The sequence below is a fragment of the Dermacentor albipictus genome, unplaced genomic scaffold (genome assembly GCF_038994185.2).
Source record: "Dermacentor albipictus isolate Rhodes 1998 colony unplaced genomic scaffold, USDA_Dalb.pri_finalv2 scaffold_22, whole genome shotgun sequence".
NCBI lineage: Eukaryota > Metazoa > Arthropoda > Arachnida > Ixodida > Ixodidae > Dermacentor > Dermacentor albipictus.
The window spans coordinates 547,327-563,400 of NW_027225576.1; the positions used below are offsets into that span (position 1 = coordinate 547,327).

General features: G+C 48.6%; 1 protein-coding gene across 1 annotated transcript in view; it reads right to left on the minus strand.

Moving 5' to 3' along the window:
* LOC135897083 (uncharacterized) overlaps positions 1-16,074 on the minus strand; it is a 497,858-nt gene that overhangs the window by 353,804 nt on the left and 127,980 nt on the right. The gene's annotated exons all lie outside the window — the stretch shown is intronic.

The following is a 16,074-nucleotide window of genomic DNA, read 5'->3' on the forward strand; positions in this document are numbered from 1 at the left end:
TCTGTTGTTGGTAACCATTCAGTAACCCTAACATTCCAGCGGTTATCTAACCTGCGCATTACATGACCAGCCCAGCTACATTTTGTTTCTTAATGTCAATTAGAATGTCTTCTATACCAGTTTGCTCTCTGATCCAAACCGCTCTCGTTCTGTCTCCTAATGTTATGCCTATAGCGTTATGCTGAACTTAATGTGCAGGAACATGAACGTAGCCTGCAGCCTCAATTTACAATCACACTCGGTGTAAGCTGTAGAAAGCGCGACCGTTTTTCCAAGTGCTTTCGCGGTGCAGCTTGTGCTGAGCACGATAGCACTTCTACACTAGCTGCAAGAACGTGCGCGGAAAATCGCTCGCGACAAGAACGCGCCACCATTGACATGTCCATGCTAGCGGGCATCTTTGCCGCCGCGGCGAGCATGTGATATGCTATAGGTCTCAGCTGGAATCTCTGCGGATGCGACCAGCAATGTTGAGGGACTAGGGTATATTTTCTTGAGTGGTTGCGCCCACGTGACTGAATTGGTTAGTCCCCATTGGTCTCCCCGATTGGGGGTGAGCGGGAAACCGCAGAACCATTCCTATGCAATTTACTCCACGTCAGAAAACGTTTGCCGCTGGCCTGTTTAAGCGACGGGCTTTCTGCTGGCATGCCGCGCGCGTTTTTTCCTCTAGCGTGGACGTACGTTTAGAAATCCGGGACATTAGGAGCGTTGACACTATTCACGCACCGCTAAGCGACGACGGCGGGGTGACGAAACCATGTTTTTTACGACACTAACCAAAACGTACACTTCTGAGCTGCATTCTCAGCAACGTTGTCGCCGTATGCGCATGTGTACTGGAAGCATCGTTCCTTCAATTAATTGAGCGCAAAAAATTTTTTGTTTTTAGGTGCCGATCCTCTAGATCGGCGCAGTGGAGTCGGAGAAATCGAGACGAGAGCATAACAATAGACAGATTCTCTCCTTTGACAGCGGAGAATTCCGCCGATCAGTTGAAGGTCTCAGAGGCTACATAAGGAAACTCAGAAAGGCGCGGGTAAGTGGCGGGAGTAGCTATGACCCTCTTATTACGCCGGACATCAGTTGCATTGCGCGAGACGCATACTTGATGGGAGGGGGGGGGGAGGCAGAGTGAACTGTATAGGAGCCTCAAATGTTCCTTCAAGAATGGAGAGCTATATTGAAAAAGAGGGAACAGCCTTTAATAGACCCAAATGTGGCAAGACCACATGAGACAATTGACCCGTAACGGTTCATCACGGCGGTAGAAATCAAGGGAGCACTTCCAAAGGAGAACTCGGCCTCTGGCCCACATGGCTATACAGCCAAGGGATTGAAAACTGTCCCTATGGCTGTGCTAAAGGTACTGCTTAACTTGCTCATGTTTCAGAAGCGTCTACCAATCTTTTTGAGTCAAGCTCGCACAATCCTTGTACCCAAGAAACCCGAAGCATGAGCTCCGTCATACCACCGGTCTATTACCATATCTCATGTATTGGTCTGCCTGCTACATAAAATCTATTTCAATCGACGGATATCCTAACTCAAACTCGAGGAAAGGCAAAGGGCTTTCATCCCACTCGACGGTTGTGCTGAAGATATCATGCGTCTGGCTACTATTATCGACGAGGCTAGACATTCACATGTTCCGCTCGCGATGGCATCCGTCGATACTTATAAGGCACTTCATTACGCAGTATATCCTACCATCCTTCGTGAATTAAGGCAGAAAGGTGTGAGTGACGATTTTGTTTGTTACGTACATGACTTCTATGCAACTTCCTCTACAACTCTTAAGGCGACAGTTAATTATTAGTCCGTCCAGTTGCTGGAGTGCGACAGGGGGATCACCTTTCGACATTCTTTTTCAACCTTTTGATCGACGAACTTCTCCAGCAACTGAATCCTGAACTCTCCTTCTGTGTCAGGGATGTCAAATCTCAGCTATGGCCTTTGCCGATGAACTGATCTTAGCTGCTAGTACACAGTATGGGCTCCATGAGCACATACGGAAATTTGAAAACTTTCTTTCGAAGAGGGGCCAAAAGGCAAATGGAGCCAAGTCCTCCATGTTAGTCAATCTCCCTTCCGGCAACAGCTACAAATCCACATTTTGTCCGTACATACAATTTAAGATTCATGGCGAAGGAATTCCCTCACAGAACTGTACTTCTTTGTGGCGGTATCTCGGTGTCACTTTCTCTGCTACCAGGAGAATACAGGGACTAGTAAGGCATGAGCTTATTGCATTGTTACAGCGAGTTTTCAGTATTCTTTTGAAGTACCAGCAGAGATTGGTGATCCTATGCTACCTTATGCAAAGATTAACACGTCGTTTAACTCTCGGATCTATTTCGGCAAAGACACTAACATCAGTAGATAGAGCAAGAAGAGCCACCACATGGAAATTGTTGGCACTGCCGCATGATGTTCCTATCGGATTCTTTTATGCGTAAATTGAACAGGGGGGTTTGGGCATCACCGGCTTAAGGACAACAATTCCTGCTCTACGGTTAAAACGCTTCTCGAAGATGATGCGCTCGTCTTATTCGGCCTGCGTATTCGCAGCAACCAAGAAGACTGTTACCGATGCGATACACCAGGCGGAACGGATATGCCTTTTCAAAGGAACGATTACAACACCGAGAGAGTCAGTCCACTTTTGGGCCTCGCAATTACATATGTCAAGCGATGGAAGGTCTTTTGAAGGTTGTAAGAAGGCAAAGGGTTCGACCCATTTGTCATGAGAAAGCACATAGTTCCTGAAGAGCAAGGAATTCATTGATTTGACGAAATTCCGCATTGGCACCATGCCCGATGTGACTCGTCTGAAACGAGGAAGAAACGTTCCAAAAAGATGCAAGGCGGGCTGTGAGGCAGAAGAGTCCATGGGCCACATACAGCAGCGGTGTCATCGGACTCGCCACACGAGGATTGAACGACACAACAATATAGTCAAGTACCTTTCCAAGAGGTTGAACGACTTGGGCTGGCAAGTTAAGGTCGAGCCGCACTGTACCACATCGCCGGGCACGAGAATTTCTGACCTGGTTATCACAAGGGAAAGTCAGGCACTGATTCTCGATGTTCAGGGGGTGGGGTCTAAGGTGGCTCTTTCACAGAATCACGAAACGAAGACCAATAAGTACTGAATCCCGGACTTGCTACTTTCCATGGATCCCAGGCCGACAGTGTCTTGCAGAGGAGGTTGGGCTACGCAGTCTGTGGGAGTAAAGATAGTGGAATGGGCACAAATTATTTTAGGTTATGACAACTAGACGCACCAGCCGATGGTGCTGGTGCAACGCCATGCTTGCCCACGTAATATCGTTAACGTACTTCGATCATTTTTAACTGGCCGGTCGGTAGTTCATCGATTAAACTCAGGGGACATGTCTGCGGAGCCCACGTTGGGAAGCTCACAAGGATCCCCCATTAGTCCACTTCTGTGAAACGTCGTGGTCCAGGGCCTCCTCGACGTGGAATTGTCGGGGGACGCCTTTGTACAGGCCTATGCAGATGACACGGTGATCGTTGTGCCGGGCGAGAGCCGAGCGGACATTGAAAGAAAGGCGGAGACGATTTTATATCATGTCCACGAATGGTCGCAGGGGGAACGCGTGGAGATAAACGTTGCCAAGCATTTCTTTGTGGCGCTTCCCCACGGCAATCCGTCGGTGCGAGGGCAGGGACTGAAAGCGCGCATGGGTGAAGTCCGGCTCCGGAAAAAAAGAGCTTAAAATTTTACGAGTTCTCTTTGACTCGCGATCGAGATTTCAGAACCATGTAGACTATATTCGGCAAAACATGGAACAAAGCACGTACAAAATTTTAGCTTATTTCCGGTTGCATTATCCATATAATATGGGTAAGATTCAAAAGCTCTACCGTCAAGTAATTTTACCTGTTATTACCTATGCTGCACCGGTGTGGTGGTCGATTGCCCTGACAGTCAGCTCAAGGAGAAGGTCCAATCCATGCACCGAGTGCCCATTCTAGCAAGAACTGGAGCGTATCGGACCACGTGAACGGCGGTTCTACAGATACTCACTCAGGCGGCGCCTCTTGCACTTGAGCTGGATATAATTGTGGCCGAATTTCGGTTGTTTATTCTACGCCAGCACGTGTCTTTTGGGCCACAATCCTACCAGCCTGATAAAGTAGAATTCAGGTATGACGTCTGTAATGACAACCTATAGGAGAGGCATAAATTTCCTTTTCGGCGATTAACATTTAGTGAGGCATTATATACATCGATGGAGCCGGCCTTACACATATTCACTGATGGTTCGTACACCGAGCATTCTGCGGGGAGCTGCGTATGTAGTGATGAGGGCTCAACATCGTATCATAAAGATAGGTAAATTTCGAATACAAGATGCGAGCGGCGCTTATTGCGCGGGAGCGATCGCGTTTACAGAAGCACTTCAGTACTTGTACACCATACACGCACCTTCCGCCGTGAATGTGTACTCTGACTGCCTGTCACTTTTGGCGGCGGTTGCGGCTCTGACGTCGACCGACGCGCGCGTGCTGCAGATAAAAAAAGTGCTTCGGCCGCTGTCTGTGAAATTCAACATTGACCTGTACCACGTGCGAGGTCACAGCAATATTTTAAGTAATGAGCTTGCGGATGAGACCGCAGCTAGTGCCGCGCGGTATGGGCTTCCAAGAGTGGCAAATTCCTCCATCAGGTCATTTAAGAGCAAATTATACTCGCAGATGGAGGCAGACTGCTGCCGAAAATGGAGATAGGAAAATGTCAATACGGATCTGTTTAACTTGGTCCCCAGTGTTGCTCACATTCCGGCATTTTTCCCGCCGTGAAGGCCATTGTCACTTGTCATTACGGATCATGGATGATTTCCATTTTACCTGTACAGATTTGGAGTGGCACGCAGTGAGCTCTGGCCTTGCGGCATGAATTGTACACCATTTTTGCATTACCTGACCGAATGTACTCTGACGGCGGAGCTTGCGGTGCGGCTGGTTCGCGCCTCAGATGACGCCCTCCGGACAAACGAAGACCCAACCCTGTTACGCAACAAAAAGAACAGAGCGTTACTTCTTCAAATGGAAAGGATCGTGAGTGAGGCGGTGCCGGACTGCCCGCGGGACGTGCCCCGTGTAGATGCCTGGTAGTTGGCTTCCATGCTGGGGACACGGCTGGCAAAAACCTCAACACCTTGTGGTATTGCATGCTGCACCAGTTTGCACCGGGCCCAATGCAGTCTCTGGTGAACGGGCCAGATTGGCCGTCGAGCGGAAAGGACAGCCTAACGGGTTGGAACGACCGCTTCAGGAGCCGCGGCTGGTCCATAGCGTCCAGCGACTTGGATCCCGGCGTTCAAAGCTTGGTTGTTTACGTTCAGGCGACCAACACGCCGCTTTGGCTGGTGGTTCGCGGCTGACCCAACGCTCTTATGAGTCAAAGGTACGTGACACCTGTTGAGGCTGTCACAGGGCAGTGGGCGCGGCTTGTATGAGTGCCTACACTTACGGGCCGGAGCCCTTGCATACATCTCGGTTAACTGATGATGTTGTTAGGAGCAGAGTTACTGCATGGTACATTCCTATCGCATCCCACTGCTCCCTGAGACTTCGGTACGGACTCGTCCAGTACGGCCTGATGCGTGACCACTTATCCGGCTTATGGCGCCGGTTAGAAGACTGCTTGCTGGAGTCCCCTCGGCAGCACGCGTCCCGGCGGAGACGTGGCCCAGGTGTTGGCAGCAGTGTTGCGTTCGTTGTCCCGTCCTTGCGCCGCCGAACGCCCATGTAGTTAGGTACGACTATCGGTTTACGAGCCTGCTTATGGCAGGGGTACTCGGAGCAAGGCTGTTCAGGACCAATCTGAAGCGCCGGGGGTGGTGCCCGGGATGCTGCGGTTTCCCTGACGTGTCCGCCGGCAGCCGTCATGGACCCAGCACCTGCTAGTTGCATCACCAATGCCGTCACGACGCTGGCATTGGCGGAGCCCTGCGGGCGCAAGCACTATGCGGTGCTCAGTGCGCGTCACTCAGGAGTTCAAATCCCGCCACTAATTTCTTTTTATTCACGTTTTTTTATATCTTTTTATTTCCCTTCTACATTTATTCTTAATTTATATTCTGTAGGGCCTTGCTCCAGTAGGTATCGATCCCCCTTTAACATTTTGTTTTGTGGACAACTAAGCGATTTTATTTTTCGCTGACTTCTGACTATTTTTTACATGGTAGTGGTTGACCCCGGTGGGATGCGCATGTTTATGAGCAACAAACCGATCTTCATTTATTTATGCATGGCATCGACGCTTTCATTTTTGTGATTTTTTTTTCTGGTTATGTTATTCAGATGCTTTCCGTACGATGGAGGCCCACATGCCGCTGGCTCTTGCATGCAATCTGTCTTTGCGGTCATGGTCAACCGGTTGCCAATATATGTTGACCGGGTGGTCATCGACTACTTTCGTGTTTGCTGTGTAGAATACTTTCAGGCAACAACCACCCGGGCCACCAGCGGTCCATGGATACATTCAAGAATCATGGATACATTCTACATCCTCCTCACCATCATCATCATCTTCCTCCTCTGTTTTAGCCGGGCACAACTGCATCCCGATTTTCATTATTTACATTTCATTTGACATGTGACTAAAACGCTCTACTCGAGGAACATGTGCCCTCATTAACCAAACCTTAGGATACTAGGACGTACCGTGCCCACACTTTCTTTTTCCAATTCGTTCTTTACACCTTGAAAATATGCGCTTTGGGTATTATTTCTTACCCTAACTGTTATTGCAATTGCAGGAAGTGGCTTTGCCGTCTATTTATTTAGTTTATTTTATGGCAATTGAGGGAACAGAATTTGAATAGGGGCGGTACATCTATCAAAACGGTAACGCAGGTGTCCTAAGGCGAGCTCAGCGAGGGCAGAAACCTCGCGTAGAGCAAAAGGGCAAATGCTTGTTTGAATTTCAGTTCGATTCGAGACCGCGAAAGCGGGGCCCCTCGATCGTTTTGGCTTTAAGAATATTAAGCAAGAGGTGTCAGGAAAGTTTCCACAGCGATAACTGACTCGTGGTGGCCAAGCATTCATAGCGCCGTCGCTTTTTGATTTTTCGATGTAGGATCTTCCTATCAATGCGAAGCAGAATTCGCCAGGCGTTGGATTGTTCACCCTCTAATAAGGAACGTGAGCTGGGTTTAGACAGGTCAGTTTTATCAAGTGCAATCCTTCCTTACACATATGACGATTAAGCAAGCCAAGGAGGCTAGTCTATACGAGGTCAAATAACAGGTAAGCACCAAGAGGTCAACGGAGTCTGTGGACACAGCATGTGTAAAATTGAAATTGGTAGGTAAAAGAAAAAAATAACGTACATATTTACTTAGTATTTCACTCTGTAAACAGACTCATTCCTGCTACTAACAAAAAAAACATGTTGGAGCACATGCTATGAGGAAACTTTTTAACAATTCAGCAAACCTTGCGCTCTTCTCAACTTCTTTAAAACGAAACCAAGCATTTCGACTAAAAAGCGTCGAACAGTTTAAAGAAGTGACACTTTGAGAACGTAAAATTATAGGCAGTGACTTGACGTGAAATCTGCGCAGGATCGGATTTGCTCGAAGCTCACGACCACGCAAAAATCGCGTGCGGGTCTTCGGAAATTTGAGTCACTTTTGTGTCGCACTTGGATTAGGCCCTGACAGAGGTGTTTTCATGTATTATATAGATCGGCAGGAAACAAAGCAGCCCAGAGTAATTTTGTTGGATGCCACGGCGGATGTTTTTTCCGTGATTGATACCGCTAGTAGCACCACGACTCATATTTGACGAGTCATTTCAGAGCTCTCCTAAAGGGCTAAAGAGGTTGTGGAATACACAAACCAAGCATTAAAGTTCCTCTCACCAAGTCAGTCCAAACAGACAAAGGTACATAGGTCAGGCATGACAATGGTGTCTTAACGCGAAGGTACATCGCTAAAACAGCTGAATATACGAGCAAAAAAGCAAGCAAAGACGCTCTTGTTTTATAAGGAGGAATTGCGGTCGCCATTAAAGTGACACCACGTGTGTGCAGCCTGTGGTGCCCCAACAGGCCGCAGTAATAGTAACAACTCCGAGAATCCTCTGAAAATAAGGGTGGAATAACAGTCAAAGTGCGATGTACATCAAGAAAAAAGAAATATAGCAGGAGCAACGCAACGTTACTAGACTAGGTTCAGTGGTTGAACTGTCCACAGGCGCAATATATCGCGGGCACCTCTGTGTCTTGGCTTGCCGCCAGGTTGTGGGAGAGCCGCAGGTGCGTGCCTTCGGTGAACGTGGTTGGCTCCCGTTGGATGACGGCGAAAATGCACGCTGCTGGCCGAGCGCTGCCGAGTAGACAAATGCCCTGCCGCTTCCTCGTCGCCAGTCACGATGCAGACATAGAGAAAGGAATACAAGAAGAGCGGACACTCCCATAGAACCCAGCGGCCCAACTGACTGCAGCGCACCAAGCAGTCGGCGTTAATACCTGAACCACAGTTGCGGTTTCGGTATTGTGCGCGCGCGTTTTTAATACTAGCTAGCTGGTACGCGTCACACCGGCTGTGTTCATTCTCTTTTTTTGCTTCTGGAGCTCAACCGCGTGCGGTCTTCAAGCTAATTCGCTTATTGATTGCGAGCGATCTTTGCAAGCCTCCATCGAAGATGTGCTACGTGGAATTTCATAAAGACGCAAGACACCTTGTGAAAGGAGGAAACGTTTATTTTATTCTATATGACTGCTCATTTCGGGCTTTTTGTGCATTCATCCAACGTTGTGGCACCAGGTAAGCAGCAGTAGTTCCCGTAGGAAGCTCCGCTAGACGTCAGCTGAAAAAATTTTAATTACAAGCAAGTGTCATTTTAGTATTAACATGCAAGCATAATGCGTGTAGAGGTGAAGCGTGCGAAAGTGGTGAATGGGCAGCATACAAACTAAAGCTGGTCGCTTTTACACACACGGGGTACAAGATACCCGACTAAACCCAAACAATACCGTACATACCACAAAAAATTCTATTTCCCTCTTCCCGGGCCTTATTCCCTGCACTTTAATAGCACGAATGCACGGGCTACTGCGCGTTTCCAGAACTTGGCTGCAACAGACGCGATAGTACGCTATGAATACACAGAGGTGGCCACAACACAGGCTCTCAAGATCATGCTGGACGCTCAGCAGAATTCCTTCTACTCGCACTCAAGACAAATGCATGGGTGAAAAGCCTGTCTTCAGCCGTTCAGGAGACAGAATTTTCGAGTTACAAGTTCCTGGCGTTTGAGCCCCTTGGCGTTATCCTTTGCGCGTTCTGCCAGCGCAAGCAACACACTCCCGTGTTATCGCTCGTCGCGTTTTCGACAAGCGTGAGTACCGAAAGACGACTTGAATTATTGTGGGGCCATAAAAATGGTCACCAACTTGTCGCAGTAAGATCGAGTACGCGCCAAACTAACTGTCACCACGGCCGAGCTGCTCTTCGCTGCGTCACGACAGGCGCGGCAAGCGTCCTTCATAAGTAACAAAAGGAGTACCGAAAATAATTTCAAACAATGTTGGACGTCAGAGAAAGCGCCATGAACTTGTCGGTGCATTAAAGCGCGAAACTAAACTGCGCACCACGGCCGAGCTGCTTTTCGCTAACCGCGTCACAGCGCTAGGCGCGCTCACTGCGCTTGAAAAGTACCCCAAAAAGTAACGAAGTTCGTTACAGTAATGTTGGCGGTCAGAGACAGCGCCAAAGCTTGTCGCAGTAAGGTACAGGCGCTCCCAGAATAATTCGGAATGCCACACACGCGGCCGCTCGCCGGCGGAGCGCACCCGAGGAAGTAGTAGTACCATGGTCTGCGCGTGCGCGGTCTCCCTAGCAAGCAAGGTTGGCTCCCTAGTGCATCTAGTTTGTGTTGCCTTGCTCCAGAATGGTAGCCCTAGGTGCCTCTTAACGTTTTGTCCAGGGGGGCTGGGCCGGTGGTGTCTGTGACAAGCTGTGTCTGCGCATGCACTCGAGTTGGAGCGTGAGCGCTCGTGTCTGCATGTTCGCGTGCTTGGCCCCTTTTTTTTTCATTTTTCGTGTGGGCTGTATTTATCATTTGCTAAAAATATTTATGGTAGGTTACCGTGACTGGCGCTGGCAAAGGGCGGCGCTTTCGTCTGATGCAACCGTGATGATATCGGCAGCTCGATTGATAAAGGGATACGAACATATTTAAACAACGACAGTTACGCAAATTCCGCCCTATTCCAATCTAGGCAACATGCCGAAAAGAGTGCCGATGAATGTGTGGAGAAATATAGTTAAGCTCAGTTCCCAAGGTATACCTCAACGTGAGATATGCCGCCTCACAGAAACGTCTATAAGTGCGGTCAACCGAATAATCCAAGCATACAGGGATGAAGATGGCCGACTCAAAGATGCAGCACGATCGGGACGACACCGATGCACATCGGAAGAGTCCGATCTTCGTATTGTTGCTGCAGCCGTTGTTGATCATTTCCAGAGCGCCCGCCAGATCAAGACAGCCCTCAACCTGCAAGCCAGTGAGGAAACAATTAGAAGGCGCATGCGAGAGGCTGGTCTTCGTGGATTTGTCGCGGCACAAAAGCCACACCTTACGGAGCACCAAAAACGCCGGCGCCTTGAGTTTTGCAGGGCATATGAGCGCTGGACGACTGAAGAATGGAAGGAAGTAATATTTTCAGATGAATCGACACTTTCATCTAGATGGGACCAAGAGCGCCGCGTATGGAGACCCTATAACTGCAGGTATTTTCATTTTCTTTCTGATCTTTTAAGCACAAATTCTTCGGACGCGCAAAAGGTATTTCATCTGAAAAGAGCATTATCTATTCCCTTCTTTTCGTGCAGATACGAGCCTGGGTATGTTTCTGAGATCCACAGCAGCGGCCGCTGTACTGTCAATGTTTGGGGAGCAATTAGCAAAGAGGGCCTCGGTCCGCTAATCCGACTGTTCCCATCGTTCACAGCTGAAGCTTACTGTGACATTCTGGACTACCACCTATTGCCATACGCGCTGGACGGGCTATTTAAAGATGGCTGCTACTTCTTCCAGCAAGACCTGAGCCCGGCGCACACCGCCAGAGCTGTGGCAAAACTTCTTCAAGAACGTGGGGTTCGCGTTCTTGACTGGCCTCCGAAAGGTGCAGACTTCAATGTTGTGGAGAACGTGTGGGGCATGATGAAAGAAAGCTTATCCAAGCTGAATCTGGGAGGGGCCAGTGCCGACGAGCTCTGGCTCGCCATAACGCGCGAGTGGAAGCGCCTTGGTGAGAGGAGGGACTTCGTCGATGCGCTCTATCAATTCCACGCCGCGTACAAGCTGCGCTTCGCGTGGACGGCGCATTCGGGAGATATTGATAGCCGAACACGCCAATCGCTTTAGATGAAACAGTTACGTTTCGATTCTTTTTTTTTTTACTGTGGAAAAAATAAACACCGTGTTCTTCCTATTATTTAGATTTACTGTGTTCTCCTTACTACTTTTCTGCATACAGCTCACACAGCCTACCCTGGATTATCATTGTATATTTCCTCTGAGCAAAAAAAAAATCTGTAGCTTCGCCAACAAACGCCGACTCGCGATCAATACGTAAGGATACTCGCTACCAGTGGTCCAGATTCCGTGATTGATTGGCGCACAATATATACGAGTGACGTAACGGGGTGCGTCAATAAATGAGTAGAGTCGTGAAGAGTTCATTAGAGTGACCTTTGCATGAAGTGACTAAATTGGCCTTGATTGACATAAAATGGCCTTGATGAATGTGCCGCGTAATATCATTTTGAGAACTCTTGTATTGCCACTATCGCAGACACACCCGTTAAGAGGCGTCATGTAATAGTGGAAATTGTCCTCGTATTGCGAAGCTAGTAGTAACACGGGTAGGGAGATATTTTACTAAGAGCTAATACTTCGCAGGACAGGCTAACACGGTGGAAAAATAAGGCAGCGTTGCCGTTGTAGCCAAGCCACCCCACTAGCACGTAATCACGCAAAGCATTGCTATCTCCCAGACGGGATGCAGACCATGGCGAGAATGCGCTGCAAGGAATGCAGGAGCCTTTATTTGTAGATAACGGTGCATGCATGCTGTGCTACAGACAGTCATTCGCCCAGCCCCCATTGCACAACGCTAAAGGGCACCTAGCGCTACCTTCTTGGAGCAAGGCAACGCCAATCTAGATGCACTAGGGAGCGAAACTAGCTCGCTAGGGAGACCGCGCATGCGCAAATCTTGCCGGTATTTATCCGCCGGCGCGCTCCGCCGACGAGCAGCTGCGCGTCCAGCGTTCCGAATTATTCTGGGAGCACCTGTACAGTATACGCGTAACTGCGTCACAGCACCCTTAGCGACTAGCGTGCCCAGAAACTACCGAAATGAGTTCAAATAGTATTGGGGCTCATAGAAAGCGTCGCACACATCTCGCAATACGATTCATTAATCCAAATTAATTGCGCCATGACGGCCGCACTGTTTTTCGTTAACTGCGTCGCAATTCTAGCCTATAGGTGCCGTGCCGTAAGCCTAATTGCTTGAAATGCGTCGCAGACTATCGAACAAAATTTCTCTCCTTGCCTTAGTCCAATAGTGCAGTGGTGCCTTGTCGAAGTTCAGAAGGAACCCAAGAATTCGCCGGGAGCCCTCCAAACGAGGCTAAATCCAAAAATAGATAAACAGGTGGGCGGGTGACCGAACAGGCCAACGTCAGATGCGTGGCCAGCCTCGCTCGCTTCGGCAGTGTCTCTGACGAATGACGCATGCACTTGGCTCATAGAGAAAGAAATTCAACAAGAGGGGACACTCTTCAAAAACTGGCAACAGGAAACACGTCACGCCTAGTTTCAACAACGTCCGTTAGTTGACGCGAGCATCAGAAAAAAGAATATGAAATAAACTTCCAGACAACGTTTTATTTTTTTTATTCCTTCCCACTAAAAGTGAAAAGGTTTTGCGTGTAAATGAACTTATACTTTGCAACTTTTTGTTGCGCTGCCTAGCAACAAGCTAGCGGCACGCCAGACGCGCGTGCATACGTCATGCGCCAGACAAGCCGCAGGAGTGAGCGAGGCCGGTCGTACGTGCGAAGCTCGCGTGCTCGGCAAACCGTCTGTTTTGGATATAGCCCATTTTATTGGGCTCCCGGCCTTCTCTATGCTTCTCTTGCGCGTCGTCTGCATTTCCACACGGCACCACTGCACTACTGGACTACGGCAAGGTGAGAAATTGTGTTTCACATGTGAAACACAATTTCTCACCTTGCCGTAGTCCAGTAGTGCAGTGCAGTGTGCGGCGCATTTTAATCACATTTAGGCTTAGTTCGAGTGGCGCAGTTAGCGAAAAACAGCACCGCCGTCCTGGCGCAGTTAATTTGAGTTAATGCCTCCTCCTGGGAGATGTTTGCGACGCTTTCTATGAGCCGCAACGTTACTGTAACTTATTTCGGTAGTATTTGGATACGCTTGCCGCGCCCGGCTTATTGACGCAGTAAGCGAAAACCGGCTCGGCCGTGTGAGGCATTTGCGCGTGTGCATGCGTGCACTACGTCGTAGCGCCTGCGACAGACAAGTTTTCGCGCATTCTGTGGCCCCCAACATTATTGTAACTAACGTCGTTATATTTGGGGTAGTTTAGAAGCACGGTTGCCGCGCCCGGCTTATTGACGCAGTTAGCGAAAAGCAGCTCGGCTGTGTGCCGCAGTTTCGCGTGTACTGAATCTTACTGGTAGAAGTTCGTGACGCATTCTCTGACCCGAAAAAAGTATTGTAAATTATTTGGTAACTTTTTGGGATACCTTGAGGCTTGCTCGCCGCGCCTGGGGTTGTGAAGCTGTTAGCGAAAAAAGCAAGCCGCGGCCGCGGCCACAGTGAGTTAGTTTTGCGTGTACTGAATTTTAGTGGGACAAGTTTGTGACGCTTATTATAGCCCTGCAACAACATATACATTATTGCGGTACTCACGCTTCTCGAAAACGCGACGAGCGATAGCCGAGAGTGATAACACGGGAGTGTTGCATGCGCCAGCAGGACGCGTAAAAGATAACACGGAGGAGCTCAAGAACACGACACTTATGTATTCTAAGCGACTGAAAACACGCTTTGCACCGACGAGTCTGACTTGAGTGCGATTAGAAGGCATTCTGCGAGCGTGTAACATGGTCTGGCCTAGCCTGTGTTGTAGCTACCTTTGTGTATTTGGCGTACCATCGTGTCGGCCGAGGCCAATTAAGTTGTTTTGGAAACGCGCAATCACCCGTGTATTTGTGCATTTAAAGTGCAGGAAATAATGCCCGGGAAAGGAGGGGTGCTTGAAAATCGGATGTTCAGATTTTATGGCATTGTTTCGGAGGAGTCTTTGCTGCGAAATGTACGTAAAAGTGAATTTATCTGTAATGCCGCTCATTCACCACTTACGCACGTTTCGCCCCTACACGCAATACTCCTGTTAGGTCAATATACGGAAATCATACATGCTTGTAATTTACTTTCTTTCAGCTGATGACATCCGGTGGAGCATCTTACGGCAATGACTGCTGCTTACCTGGTGCCACAACTTTGGATGAATGCAGAAGAAGCCCGGAACGAGCATTTATATAGAGCAAAATAAACATTCCATCATTTCAGAAGACGTCTTTCGTTTTCTTTATGAAATTGCACCTGACAGATTCGGCGCAGTCTTGTAAAGGTCAATCGCAATCGTTTCTACTTAAAACGATTCCACGCGAAGGCCACGCGAGGTTCAGCAGAAGCGAAAAAAAAAAATGAATGCCGTGCCGAGCAGCGGAGCCGGCGCGGCGTGTACCAACTGGTTTTCAAAAGGCGCGCGCCCAAAACCGAAACCGGAAGGAATCAACAACATCCGCTTGGTGTGCTACAGTCAATTCGGCCGCTTGGCTCTATGGGAGTGTCCGCTCTTGTTGAAATTTTTTTCTTTATGCTTGGCTCGTCATTCGACGATTCGCCTGTCGCTAGACAACGGAAGTAAGCCGCATAGTATAATTTAATTTATCCGCAGATATTTTTGATTTTGTCGGGAAAGACTAAAAAAAATGAAGCAATTTATCTTAACCTCATTTTACGTTCTCCTTTTTTTTTTTCAATGCCCGCGGCAGGAAACGGTCGGCGTTAATACTAGCATGACGTATTTCCTGTTGCCAGTTTTAGCCGAGTGTCCCCTCTTGTTATATTTCTTTCTCTATGGCCTTGCCGCTTCCTCGTCGCCAGTCACGATGCAGCCGAGTTTGTTCACCGAACGCACGCTTGAGACCAGCACAATACCGCTGCGCCAACGCTCCGTCAAGTGGCTTTTTTCATATTTCGCGGGATTTCTTTGCAACCCAGAAAAAAGGACTGGGTGGGGCGTATATTAAAGAAAGCAACTCGATCAGTGGTTTCTGAAGGTGCTTTAGAAATATGCGTATCATAATTGGGGTCCTCAGCCAATTATTAAAGAGATCGGTAATTAAACTTAATTATTTAATCAGTTATGTGGAAAACAAAAAAATATTGCCACAGTTATTAAAGGCGATAATGAATAGTATGGGTCTGGTTACATTCGCCTCCGACACGCTTTTCATTTTTTAATTCTTGGCTCAAGTTACGTGGGACACCCTGTATACACTCTCAGCAGTTTATTTATGGACGAAAAAGAAAGGAACCTAGCACACTTTTTTTTCCATCACAGCAGCACATTCACAAACGCAGTGGTCAAACCTACACGAGCTTCGCTCACTTGCGAGCGGACTTTACTTGCACGTTCAAAGCTCGTTCTCGCTGCATGAACTGCGCATAAGAATGCGTTCATGTCGCCAAACAAAATTTTACGACCCAGGTGGTAAGCTCAAAATGCACACGGCATCCAACACGCACAACGGTATCGCAAGAACGACCGAGCCTGCAGCAAAACACGCATGTATACACGCCGCCATACCACATGAACAGCCACGGGGAGCGCTTGGCTGCGCCGTGCTGATCGAGCTAAGAGCACAAGCAGCTCCACGAGGTGCCAGAATCGGTGGGGGGTCCACGCAATCACGGAAGTTT